This window comes from Panthera onca, chromosome B1 (genome assembly GCF_046562875.1).
Source record: "Panthera onca isolate mPanOnc1 chromosome B1, mPanOnc1 haplotype 2, whole genome shotgun sequence".
NCBI lineage: Eukaryota > Metazoa > Chordata > Mammalia > Carnivora > Felidae > Panthera > Panthera onca.
The window spans coordinates 111,497,657-111,511,381 of NC_138342.1; the positions used below are offsets into that span (position 1 = coordinate 111,497,657).

At 31.9% G+C, this 13,725-nt stretch overlaps 1 long non-coding RNA gene across 1 annotated transcript in view; it reads left to right on the forward strand.

Annotated features, from left to right (window-relative positions):
• The window catches only part of LOC132693265 (uncharacterized), a 37,495-nt gene that overhangs the window by 9,235 nt on the left and 14,535 nt on the right, over nt 1-13,725 (forward strand). The window contains exons 2-3 of the long non-coding RNA XR_013554888.1: nt 4,295-4,461; nt 8,386-8,555. This is a non-coding gene — a long non-coding RNA (uncharacterized LOC132693265). The remainder of the gene's footprint in view (nt 1-4,294; nt 4,462-8,385; nt 8,556-13,725) is intronic.

Here is a 13,725-nt window from a genome sequence, read left to right on the forward strand (position 1 = left end):
AACTGTTTGGGCCATTTAAGATCTTCCTGATTGGAAGAATATTTGTATTATGTATGACAGAAATGTATGTTTTCAGTTTAAATGATATCTGTTTTGTAACAAGAAAGGTAAGAGCCAAAGACAAGCAACATTTGTGACTAAAAAAATTATAAAAGGATCTTGACATTTTGTTATATTTTATTCTGTCTTCAGTGTGATATATTATTTGGTTCAACACTTTGGATCAGTGAGCTATGCAACTGATTGAATACATTTTCTAAATTTTAAAATGATAAATGCTTAAGAAACATAACTGAGGGTATCATATACCTTATACAAACTAGTGATTCAACCTTTATGGCTTTCAATCATCATGCGTTTCATATTACCTACTTTGCCAGATCACTGTGATTTTATGATGACTCAAACATGAATAACAATAAAAGAAAATAGCTTTGATTGATGATAATGGTACTGTGAAATTCATTAGGAATTCAAAAGACTTCAGATTAAGAGTTCAGTTCAAAATTCAGCGATCAGAATCATTGGACTCTGGAACTCATGAAATCAGAATAAAATGCATACACATTTTTAGATAAAACTGTTTCTGAATTACATATACAAATCAATTATTTATATGATTTTTATTCATCAAATGGAGAAGCCATTGCCTCCAAAGCTTTTACTCTGAACCTAGTAAAATTAGAACACATATTTTGTGATACAGAAAGACTTGTTTCCTACATTACAGAAGTAAAAGGTAGTATGTGATTTCATGAAATGATTCCTAAATGTTAGTCTTCCAGAGAAAAAGAACATTATCAAATGATACTTTAAATAATTTTCTCCTGTAATCATGATCTTTACTGAATAAGTTCCTGTGACTTTATTTAAAATCAACTTAATGGAAACAGAAATCTCTCTTTAAAATAGAATTTTAAAATGGCTTGCCTAAATATATATTAAAATTAACCAAAATGTTATTGCATTTTTTCTGAGAAAATTTTATAAAGTATATAAAGGTAAAAAGAAATATTTAATATTTGGCTTTTAAGTATACGATTATTAAACTATATTTTTAAAGTACATTGTGAAGAACTCACGTTAAGAATTCAGAAAAGATTTTTTACTAGAAATCCAAAGTCTCCAAAGAATGACCTCGTGCAAGCCATTTAAATCATAACAAAGTTCTTGAATAGCAAAAAATAAAATCACAAATTATAATAATAAATACAATAAAGCAATTTTATACAAATGCACAAACCTGATAATCTATGCTGATAGGTTAGAAAATAATTACTTGCTTCCCTAAAGAAAAGCAGCTGTAAATTATTCAGTGGTTACTCCAGCACTGATGGAAACATTCCTTTGTTTTGTATTTCTAGCTTAAAGAATTCTCTATCAAGACTTAGGCAGCCTTCTTATTTCTCTGTAATTATGGATAGTGTGGTTAGCCTTTAGTTTTCACATCCACATTTATTTTCTTTAAAGAATGTTCTTTATTCCAAATGTTTCTTTCTTTTTTTTTTTTTTTTTTAATTTGTATTACTTAGGAAGCCTGGTAACCCTTCCTTGAATAAAATGACTAATTCTTGAATAGTGGAAGAATTGATTGCTAAATTGTGAGAGAGACATAAACACATCAGCACACACATGCACACACACAAACACACACACACACCTTCACCTATCTGTCATCTATTATCTTATCTATCTATCTATCTATCTATCTATCATCTATCATCTATATGAATTGATGAAACATGACCTGTAGGGAAATAGGTTCTACTTACATAAATGGGTTAGAAAAAAATCTTAGGGCAGAGAGCCGCCACCACGGGGTGAAAACGCCCAAGACTAGATAGTGAGATATTGTAATGGGGTCACGAGAAAATTTACTTTCCATCTGATGCCAGTGCATCTTTATCACAAACTCCACTTGCCCCATAGACCCTTTGCTTCTTACACATACAATTTAATGATTACTGTCTGAGTATTTTCTTCATGTTTACCACATGTGTAAGATCTCTTTTTCTTCACTTTCACCACATGGGTAATATCTTGTGAGCTCAATAAATAAAGAGACAAAACCCCTGTTCATGGCTCTTATCTCCACCAGGACATTAACCTCTCTTGTATTCAATTCTGCATACACTCTCTTGTTGGAAAAGAGAACTCCAGACTCATAGTCTGTGACAATGACCTAGATATAAGTACTAAAAAACAGAGAGTGCCAGCCGAAAGGCTCAGATCTAGCATTCTGACCTGGATAATAGTCCAGTAATACTTCAGTGTGAAAATATTATTCTCCTGGAAGATTCCACTGTATAATTCTCATCAAGCATTATTTTTTGTGTGTGTGTACTTGTCATTCCCAAACACTGGTAAACATTTTTTTCACATTTTTATTACCTCATTTGTCATTTTAAGTGTACAAGTCAGTGAATAATCATCTTTATGAAGTTTTTTCTTTTGTGTTGTTTGTGATTTTTCCTGTAATGCCACCTGATACTTTAGTTTTATGGTTGATTGTGATAATAATGAAAACCAACATTTATTTAGCATTTACTTTACCCCCACAATAATAAAAATATTTTATACATAATTTCTTTTTCAATTATTTCAATGTTACTATAAATTAGATAATAGTTATTCTAATTTTATAGATAAGGATGGTAAAATGCAAAGAGATAATACGCTTCTATATTATCCATATTTTCTTATGGTCTTCTTTCAGTCCTGCTACTCCTCAAATCCTTTTGTATTAAAGGTATTTATGTTGAAGAATGACAAGAAGAAATTATGTCATAGAGACTGATTATGGCTCTGTGAATTAATAGCTCGGTGAATCTGAGCAAGTAATGATTATGTCTGGATCTCAGTTTCATATTTGTACAATGAGGATAACACGTAATGAAATGCTTGATTTTAATACACATAAGTAAAAATGTATGCAAAACCTATAATGCTTTGGCAGATTCAAAACTATCAGTAATGTAGGTATAGAGATTATAATTAAAGTGGGAAAAGTTTGATTATTAAAAAACAAAGTTTACATTTTGGAGGTTAATTGACTCTGATCACACAAGTTAACTATCCCCTCATGGTTCCAAGTACAAGATTGCTCAACTGTAACATAACTATGGGAGTATTACCTACATGGTACAATTATTTTGAGGGTCAATTTAGATGATTCATATAAAGCAGAGTGCCAGACACATAAGTATTCAGTAACTGTTAGGTATTTTTTGTTATTGTTATTATTTTTCACTTTTAGTGTAGAAGTTTACATCTATTTTTCTGACTCCTTTAATCCTAGAACTTCTAGTTGCTTATATACATACAGTTTTTATTTTCTACACTTCTAATTCGCATACCAAAAGAAAAAACTGACCCAGATTTACTTTCGGTTTGATGTGCCAGAATTTGGTCCCATTGGGTGGCATTCTTTTCCAAACTTAGCTCAGCCAACTTAAATTACGTGACTTGTTTTATTTTCTTATAATCAATATAGAATTCTCTTATTTGATCCTTAACATCTGGTTTGTTGACCCAAGCTAAGCCAGAGATAACACAATTTGAGGATTGAAAGAAACCTGATTAAGTGCCTCCTTTTATGTATGTGTTAACTATTATACATATTAAATGTCTTGCAAAAATTCATAATCAGTGTATTATTTATCTAGATAAAATCCTTGAGAGCTGCTTTAGAGAAGGAAGATAAACTACACTATTAAAAGTGTTTTAATATTTAATTAACATAATAGTATTACTGAAGATGAATAAAAAGATCAAAACATTTAAAATTTTTGGAATTTTTTGACAATTATTCTCTGGCAATTATTTCTTATATTATGAAATTTACTAGGAAATTACAAAAAGAAAGTCACCAAATAAGCAGAATACTTTTGGGGGGCAACAAAGTAAAAAATTGTATTTTTTTCAGTATATTTCAGGAAATGTCATGATTTTAATATCAGCACTATAATATGATTTTACTGTGTTCTGTCACACCAAAGGGTTTCAAAGGAAATAATGTGTGAAGAAATGGCATTTTTACTTCAGAGTGATAATTATCAGCTATATTCCGTAACAGACAGATCACTACAAAGCAATAATAGTGCCTATTATGATTCAAGAAAACTTTTATGTGAAGTTCTTCATATTTGAAGGATGATGGTATTGATGACAATGATAAAATAACAGCACTCAAGTTCCGTTTTTTATTTTCTCCTGAAAGATCCTAAGGTTATATATTTGAAAGTCTCTATTTCTGCAATCATGGAAGGCAAGTAAAATATCAAATTATTTTCAGAAAAAGGAAATCAAATCCTCTTAACAGTAACAGTGTGATTTGCAAAATGAGATGTTTTCTTTGAATATTTAATCATGACTGCAACATGCTCCAAGAGAAAAATGAAATCAATGACAACAGCAGCAACAGAAATTAACATTTTGTGGCATATCAAAGATTTCCAAATTGTGAGTATCTCATATTTTATGGCCCATTCTTCAGTGATTTATTTAACGCCATGAATTAAAGACTAATACACACTTTCATGATTATCATTTATTAATTGTTCTGAGGGGAAAAAAGTCACATGGTGAGCCAATATGTTAAAAATATATTTTACATCTAGATGAACATGCAATATATTTTAAATCAAAGATGACTCAAAACAAAAATACAGTTTATTAAAATTAACCCAAAGAAATGGAAATTGTGATGGAAAAATTAACAGAGAACCAATTAGAAATGTAATTGAAGGTTTAATGTTGAAAGTGTCATTAAGGTCAAATGTAAAGATATCTACAATCTAAATGGCTGACAAACCTAAAGCTATTTAAATTACCTTAGAATACATGGAATTCTTTCCAAATCAATGTATAAAGCTAACATAAATTTAATGTAAACATGTGATATGTTATACAATGAAAATTGTATATTTTAGAATATACAAATATAAATTTAGAATATTTAGAAAAATATTATAGAATAATCTTATTGCAATTATTGCATCATTATGGTAAAACTATTTTAAACATAAAGTTAGGAAACACAGCAATAAATTAAAAGAAAAATACATTACTAAAAAAATCCCTGATATATGAGAATAAGCCTAAATTAAGAAATATATTACTGTTAACATATGAAAGGGGATAAATACACTCATATCATTAGATGTTAAAATATTTAGATGTAGAAGTATTTAGATTTAGATGTAGAAATATTAGATGCAGAAATGAGCAACTATCTCTTATCCAAATTCTATATAAAGTGAGAATAAAATAAAACCATGCATTTAATACTGTCTGTTTTCAAATCTCAACAGCAAATAAGTTCTTAATTTGGGAAATATAAAAATGAATTTGAGTAATGCCAGAATTTGAGAGGACTAACTTTTCTTAGCCTGATTATTGGACCTTGATTTGAAGTCCTAGTGGCACCAGAAGAAAATAAGAATTTATGTTTGTGGATGATAAATTTTAAACCTGAGAAAACCCAGCTCTAGAAAAAACAAAAAAAAAAACAAAAAACAAAAAACAACAAAAAGCAAAAAACAAAACAAAAAAACCCCTAACATTAACGAAAGAATTTTTAGGTCATCAGATACATGAAAAATCTATTCTTGGCTTTATCAGTAACTACTTAGGAAGCTAAATAGCTAAATCATTGCATTTATATTAACAACAAAAATTATGGAAATGTTTAGGAATAAATTTAACAATGAAATGCAGGAACTACTTGGTGAAATTAAAAAATCCTACTTCAATTTATAAAGCAGAATTTAGATATAATGGCATAAAATATATTTTTTAAAGTGAATTACTGGTTTATTATTTTATTTTTATTTTATAAAAGTTTTAATTTTAATCCCAGTTAATGTACAGCGTAATATAAGTTTCAGGTGTACAATATAGTGATTCAACATTTCTAAACAACACCTGGTGCTCATTACAAGTGCACTCCTCATCCCTATCACCTATTTAACCCCCCTTCCCCCGAGCCTCCCCTCCCCAATCTCCCCTCTGGCAACCATAGTTTTCTTTTCTTTTTTTTTTTTTATTAAATTTTTTTTTAACATTTATTTATTTTTGAGACAGAGAGAGACAGAGCATGAACGGGGGAGGGGCAGAGAGAGAGGGAGACACAGAACTGGAAGCAGGCTCCAGGCTCTGAGCCATCAGCCCAGAGCCCGATGCGGGGCTCGAACTCATGGTCCGTGAGATCGTGACCTGAGCTGAAGTCGGACGCTCAACCGACTGAGCCACCCAGGCGCCCCTAGGTTTCTTTTCTTTAGTTAGGAGCCTGTTTCTTGGTTTGCCTCTCTCATTTTTTTCCCTTTTTTCATTTGTTTTGCTTCTTAAATTCCATATATGACTGAAATCATATAGTATTTGTCTTTCCCTGATTTAATTTTTCAATTATTTATTTAAATTATAGTTAGTTAACATACAATGTAATATCACTCTTAAGAGTAGAATTTAGTGATTCATCACTTACATATAACACCCCCAATGCTCATCACAAGCATTCTCCTTAATACCATCACCTATCTGGCCTATCACCCACCCATCTTCTTCCATCAACCCTCAGTTTGTTCTCATTAGTTAGGTCTTTTATGGTTTGCTTCCCTCTATCTTTTTTTTTCTTTCTTTATGTTCATCTGCTTTGTTTCTTAAATTCCACATATGTGTGAAATCATATTGTATTTGTCTTTCTCTGACTAATTTATTTTGCTTAGCATAAAACACCCTAGCTCCAACCACATCAGTGCAAATGGCAAGATTTTATTCTTTTTTATGGCTTATTATTATTCCATTATGTATATATCTATATATCTATGTATCTATTTATCTATATATCTGTATCTGTGTATCTACCTATATCTATATCCTATCCATATCTATATCTATATCATCTGTATCTAAATCAATAATCTATATACCATCTCTTCTTTATCCATTGATCAGATACTTGGGCTCTTTCCATACTTTGGCTATTGTATGTAATGTTGCTATAAAATCAGGGTACACGTATCCCTTTGAATTAGTATTTTTGTATTCTTTGGGTACATACCTAGTAATGCAATTGCTGGATCATAGGGTAGTTCTATTTTCAATTTTTTGAGAAATCTTCATACTGTTCACAGTGGCTGCACTAGTTGGCAATTTCACCAACAGTGCAAGAGGCTTCCTTTCTCTCCAAATATTCACCAACACTTGTTTCTTGCATTTTTTTTATTTTAACCATTAGTACAGGTGTGAGGTGATATCTCATTGTAGTTTTGACTTCTATCTCCCTGATAATGATATTGAACATTTTTTCATGTGTCTGTTGGGCATCTGTAGGTCTTCTTTGGAAAAAAAAAAAGTCTATTCATGTCTTCTGTCCATTCTTTAGTAGAATTATTCATTATTTTGGTGTTGAGTTTTATAAATTTTGGATACTAACTTTTTATCAGATATATTATTTGCAGATATCTTCTCCCATTCTTAAGATTGCCTTATAGTTTTGTCAATTGTTTCCTTCACTGTGTAAAAGCTTTTTATTTTTCTGAAGTCCCAATAGTTTATTTTTGAATTTGTTTCTTTTGATTGAGATATATCTAGAAGGAAGTTGCTATGGCTGATATCAAAGAGGTTACTGCCTGTGTTCTCATCTAGAATTTTTATGGTTTCCTATCTCACAGTTAAGTCTTTCCCCCATTTTGAATTTATTTTTGTGTATGTTGTAAGAAAGTGGTCTAGTTTCATTCTTTTGCATGTTGCTGTCCAGTTTTCCCAACAGCATTTCTTGAAGAGACTTTTTTACATTGGATATTCTTTCCTGCTTTGTTAAGGATTAGTTGACCATGTAGTTGTGGGCTCATTTCTGGGTTTTCTATTCTGTTCTATTGATCTATGTGTTTATTTTTGTGCCAATACCATACTGTCTTGATGACTATAGTTTTGTAATTTACCATGAAGTCCAGAAATGGGATATATCCAGATTTGTTTTCTTTTTCAAGGTTGCTTTGGCTAGTCAGGGTCTTTTGTGGTTATACAAATTTTTGGAGTGTTTCTTCTAGCTCTGTGAAAAATGCTGGTGACATTTTGATAGTATTGTATCAATTGTGTAGATTGCATTGGGAATATAAGAATATGTTCATAAAGAATTTTAAAAAAGAATGCATATGTAAATAAAATTGTCATGAGAATATCATGTAATTTTGTAGAAATTATTCTTGTATTAAAAATACTATTAAGGTTTTGATAAAAGAACAATGGCCCTAGAATTAAAAAAAAAGATAAACAATGATGGGAACTTGCCTTATTATATATGAATAAATCATAGAAGTCCTTTGGGTTAAATCAATAAAATACCAATGTTATATAACTTTTCCTATGTGTTTTTTTTTCTAGGTTTACAGGTTCAGATCCCACACTTAAATATTTTTAAATGTAAAGAGTTTATTCAAATTGATCAGAAATAGAGAAATAGTCAATTGACTAACAAGTATATGAGCAGACAAGACCCTGAAAACTCCAAATAATTAATATGAAAACGTACCTTGAATGATAAATAGGAAATGGTGAGTAAAAGAACAGTGACATTATTACTGATCATATAGGCAAAATCTAAAAAATATAGCATCATGTGAAGCTAATAGAGCCACTGACAGTAATGAATGTATATGAAACTTCATACGTTGTTGTTGTTGCTTCGCTAATGAATTTACAGAATCTTATGTAATGCCACAAAGGAGAATTTCTTTATAGAAATCATATCATACTGCATAAATTTTCATCTCAAACAACTTTAAATGTAAGTGAAAATAATGTAAACAACTTAGGTGCATATTCATAGGGAAATAACTGTACAGGATTGTTTTAGGGACTTCAGTCTTGGAGATAATTGCTACAATATCCTTTTCCTAGTTTGGAACATCAGAGAAATTTTCACCTATACTTAGGCATTCCAAGATCACGGTTCTGAATCCTATGATACTAACGCAAAATGTCTGTCACCCTCTCTGAGGTACTGAACTTGCTCATAACTCCTGTCTCTCACCAGGGTTCCCATAATGAGAGCTTGTCAGTGATTAGCCATTTTCCCAAATTCCTTATATAAGACTCCACTTATTCCCTTTCTAAAGCTGAAATGTTGACTTTCCTCCTCAGTGCTTTCTAGTAGTGCTTTTATCTACTATTCTTGCAAGAAGAGGATGTTTGCAGAGTTAAACTTGTTTAACTCCTAACAAATCCAGAAAATCACATTCTTTGCAGATGAAATCTAAGTTTCGTATTTTTCAGCTCCAATTAGAACCAAAATACATGTGATCCACAGTGAATCCAGCAATTAAGCAATAGGTTTTTTGTCAGCCAATTGGATAGGAAAATAGCATTGGTGTCAAGAAACATCATTATTCATCAAGTTCTGAAGATTATGAGATGTTTGTGAAAATATGTATCCAAGATAAATCGATTTTATTAGTTTGGCTACCTTCCAAAAGACTTGAAACATTAATATGTAGATAGTAGAAAAAAATTAAGGATTAATTCCTGCTGGATATGTTGATAAATGATTCTTAAATATTTTTTTTTATTTTTTGTCTCAAATATATCTCCTTAATGTTTTTAATTCTTGAGATTTCTCTATCAAACAGTTGTTATATTATTTTTCTTCTTCCTCAGTTGTTGTTATGTATCTTAGATGAGAAAGTTACTAATGCAAGAGCTTTGTTTAAAATGAAATATATATGTGTGTGTATGTATATGTATATTTATATAATAAAGCAAAGTCTTTAAAAAAAAACTTGTCTTTTTAGATTTCTTCATAATGACACCATAGCTGTTCATGCTGTTAAAATCTACTTATAATTAGGGGAGGAGCCAAGATGGCAGAACAGCATGTAAGTCTTTTGTGTGTCTCCTGTCCATGAAATACAACCAGACCAACACTAAACCATCCTACACGCATAGAAAACTGATTGGAGGATTAACACAACAATCTGCACAACCTGAACCACAGAATTCAGCAGGTACTCGGTGCAGAGAGGTGAACTTGGGGAGAGAGAAGGCGCAGGAAGGGAGGTGCTTCTGTGAGCAGAGAGAGGACAAGAGACAGGGGGGGAATACAGGAAAAGCACTCCTCCACAAAAGCAGCTGGAGAGAAAGTGGAAAATTGGAAACAGCTGCAGGGACTAAAATAAAAGGGAGGAAGGAGAAAGGAGGGTGTTTAAATTCCATTAAGACTGCAAACAAGGGAAGCACAAAGTCTGCAACTCCACAGGTCGATACCTGATGGTGCTCTGGTGGGAAAGGCGAATCCCCAGGAACAGAGGGGGTCCAGGAGGTTCTCGGGCCACACGGGGAAAAGCCGTTCCACTGTTGGAAGGACATTTGGTAGAGACTGTTGAAGCCACCTGGTTCCAGCAGACCCCGGAAGGCAGCCACATTCGCTGGTGCTGGGGCAATGTCATTAAGGGTGAAGCCTGGTGCTGGATTTGTTGTGATTTTACATAATCCCTGAAACGCTGCTGCTACACTATCTCACAAACTATTTCTGGGGCGGGCTGGCACCTGGTCAGTTTCGGGACACCAGCAGCAATAGGCCCAGTAAGCATTCCTGGGTACAGTTGACATTCAGCCATTGCTCATTCAGCCATTGCTTGGCGACACCCTCCCGCAGAGGGGCAGAACAGGTCAAAGCCTTAGTCCTTCAGAAATAAGGGACCAGGGAAAACAGCCGCATCTGAAACAAAACTTGGGAGAAAGGTACTGCCTGGGGCCTGGTCACGCAGAGTGAAAAAATGGGGAGTGGACGAAACCTGAAGACAGAGGATGGATGTGCGATTGCTGATTGGGGAGAACAGACTGGCTCGCTGGGTGGCGCCATTTTCACTACTCCCGCACATGCGCATACACACACGCACCTACAAGCACTGCGACAATCCACCCCAGTAGGCTAACAGCGCCATCTAGTGGAGAGCGGAGCCGTTTCACTGAGCCCTGCCCAACTGGGCCAACTTTGCTCTTCAAGAACACAAGCATCACCACTGGCTTAATTAATGGACGATAAAGCGCTACATACACTGATGTCTAGGGGAGAATGAAGTAATTTCAGTCCTACTTCAATCTGTTACCAACTCCATCTATTCAATATTTTTATTTTTTTTCCTCTTTTACACTTCTTTTCTTTTTCTTGAATACAGAAAGAGAAAAATTTATTTTTATTTTCAACTTTTATTAAAAATATTTTTATTTAATTTTTATTACTATATTTTTTACTTTTGTGTAAATTTTTTCAAACTCTATTTTACTTTCATCATTTTATTTTAATCTACTTCAGGGTATTCACCTTTTCAAATTTTCAAAAAATTTCCATATTTTTTTCTTTTTTCTCTTTTTCTCTTTTTTGTTTCTTTTCTGTTTCATGAATGCAGAAAGAGAAAAACCTCATTTTTAACTTCAATTTCTATTAAACATATTTTTCTTTAAATTTTTTTACTATATTTTTTTGCTTTTATGTAAATTTTGTCAAATTCTATTTTACTTCCATCATTTTATTTTAGTCTACTACAGTGTATTCACTTTTTCAAGTTTTTAAACGATTTCCTTTTTTCTTTTTTATCTTTTTTCTCTTTTTCATTTCTTTTCATTTTCTTGAATACATAAAAATAAAAAAATCATATTTATTTTTAATTTTTATTAAAAACAGTTTCTTTAATATTTTTCTACTATATTCTTTATTTTGTGTATATTTTTTAAAATTCTATTTTACTCCCATCATCTCATTTTACTCTACTTCAGTGTATTCATTTTTTCAAATTCTCAAACGATTTCCTTTTTTCTTTCCTCCCCCTTCCTTTTTTTTTCTCTAATCTGTCAATTCACTTTCAACACCCAGACCAAAACACACCTAGGATATAGCATCATTTACTCGATTTGTGTTTGTGTGTGTGTGTGTTTAATTTTTTAATTTTAATATTTTTTAATTTTAATTTTTTTAATTTTAACTTTTCTACCTCATTAATTCCTTTTCTCCCTTCAAAATGACAAAACGAAGGAATTCACCCCAAAAGTAAGAGCATGAAAAAACGACAGCCAGGGATTTAACCAACACGGATACAAGCAAGATGTCTGAACAAGAATTTAGAATCACAATAATAAGAATACTAGCTGGAGTCGAAAATAGATTAGAACCCCTTTCTTCAGAAATAAAAGAAGTAAAAAATAGCAAGAATGAAATTAAAAATGCTATAACTGAGCTGCAGTCATGGATGGATGCAGCAGCTGCAAGGATGGATGAGGCATAACAGAGAATCAACAATATAGAGGACACTTATAGAGACTAAAAAAGCAGATAAAAAGAGGGAGATGATGGCAAAAGAGCACGATTTAAGAATTAGAGAAATCACTGACTCATTAAAAAGGAACAACATCAGAATCATAGGGGTTCCAGAAGAGGAAGAGAGAGAAATAGGGGTAGAAAGGTTATGTGAACAAATCATAGCAGAAAACTTTCCTAACCTGGGGAAAGACACAGACATCAAAATCCAGGAAGCACAGAGGACCCCCATTAGATTCAACAAAAACTGACCATCAACAAGGCATATCATAGTCAAATTCACAAAATACTCAGGCAAGGAGAGAATCCTGAAAGCAGCAAGGGGAAAAAAGTCCCTAACCTAAAAGGGAAGACAGATCAGGTTGCAGCAGACCTATCCACAGAAACTTGGCAGGCCAGAAATGAGTGGCATTCTGATTCAGTGTGCTGAATCAGAAAAATATGCAGCTAAGAATTCTTTATCCAGCAAGGCTGTCATTCAAAATAGAAGGAGAGATAAAAATCTTCCCAGAAAAACAAAACTTAAAGGAGTTTGTAACCACTAAACCAGCCCTGCAAGAAATTTTAAGGGGGACTCTCTGAGCGGGGAAAAGATGAAAAAAAAATGTATATATATAAAAAAATATATATAAAATATATAAAATATATATAAATATATATATAAATATATATACAAATATATAAAAATATATAAATATATATATATAAATATATATACAAATATATAAATATATATATATAAATATATAAAAATATTTATACATATTTATATATATAAAAATATAAATATATATATAATTTATTTTATATATTTATATATAAATATAGAGAGAGATAAATAAATACTAAAAGCAACAAAGATTAGAAAAGACCATAGAACACCACCAGAAACTCCAACTCTACAAGCATCATAATGGCAATAAATTCATATCTTTCAGTACTCACTCGAAATGTCAATGGACTCAATGGTCCAATCAAAAGACATAGGGTAACAGAATGGATAAGAAAACAAGATCCATCTATATGCTGTTTACAAGAGACCCACTTTAGACCTAAAGACATCTTCAGATTGAAAATAAGGGGATGGAGAACCATATATCATGTTAATGGTCAACAAAACAAAGCCAGAGTAGCCATACTTATAATCAGACAATCTAGGCTTTAAAATAAAGTCTGTATCAAGAGATGCAGAAGGTCATTATATCATAATCAAGGGGTCTATAAACCAAGAAGACCTAACTATTGTAAACATTTATGCACCAAATGTGGGGCACCCAAATATATAAATCAATTAATCACACACATAAAAAAACTAATTGATAGTAATACCATAATAGTAGGAGACTTCAACATCCCACCCACTGCAATGGACAGATAATCTAATCAAAAAATCAACAAGGACAATGGCTTTG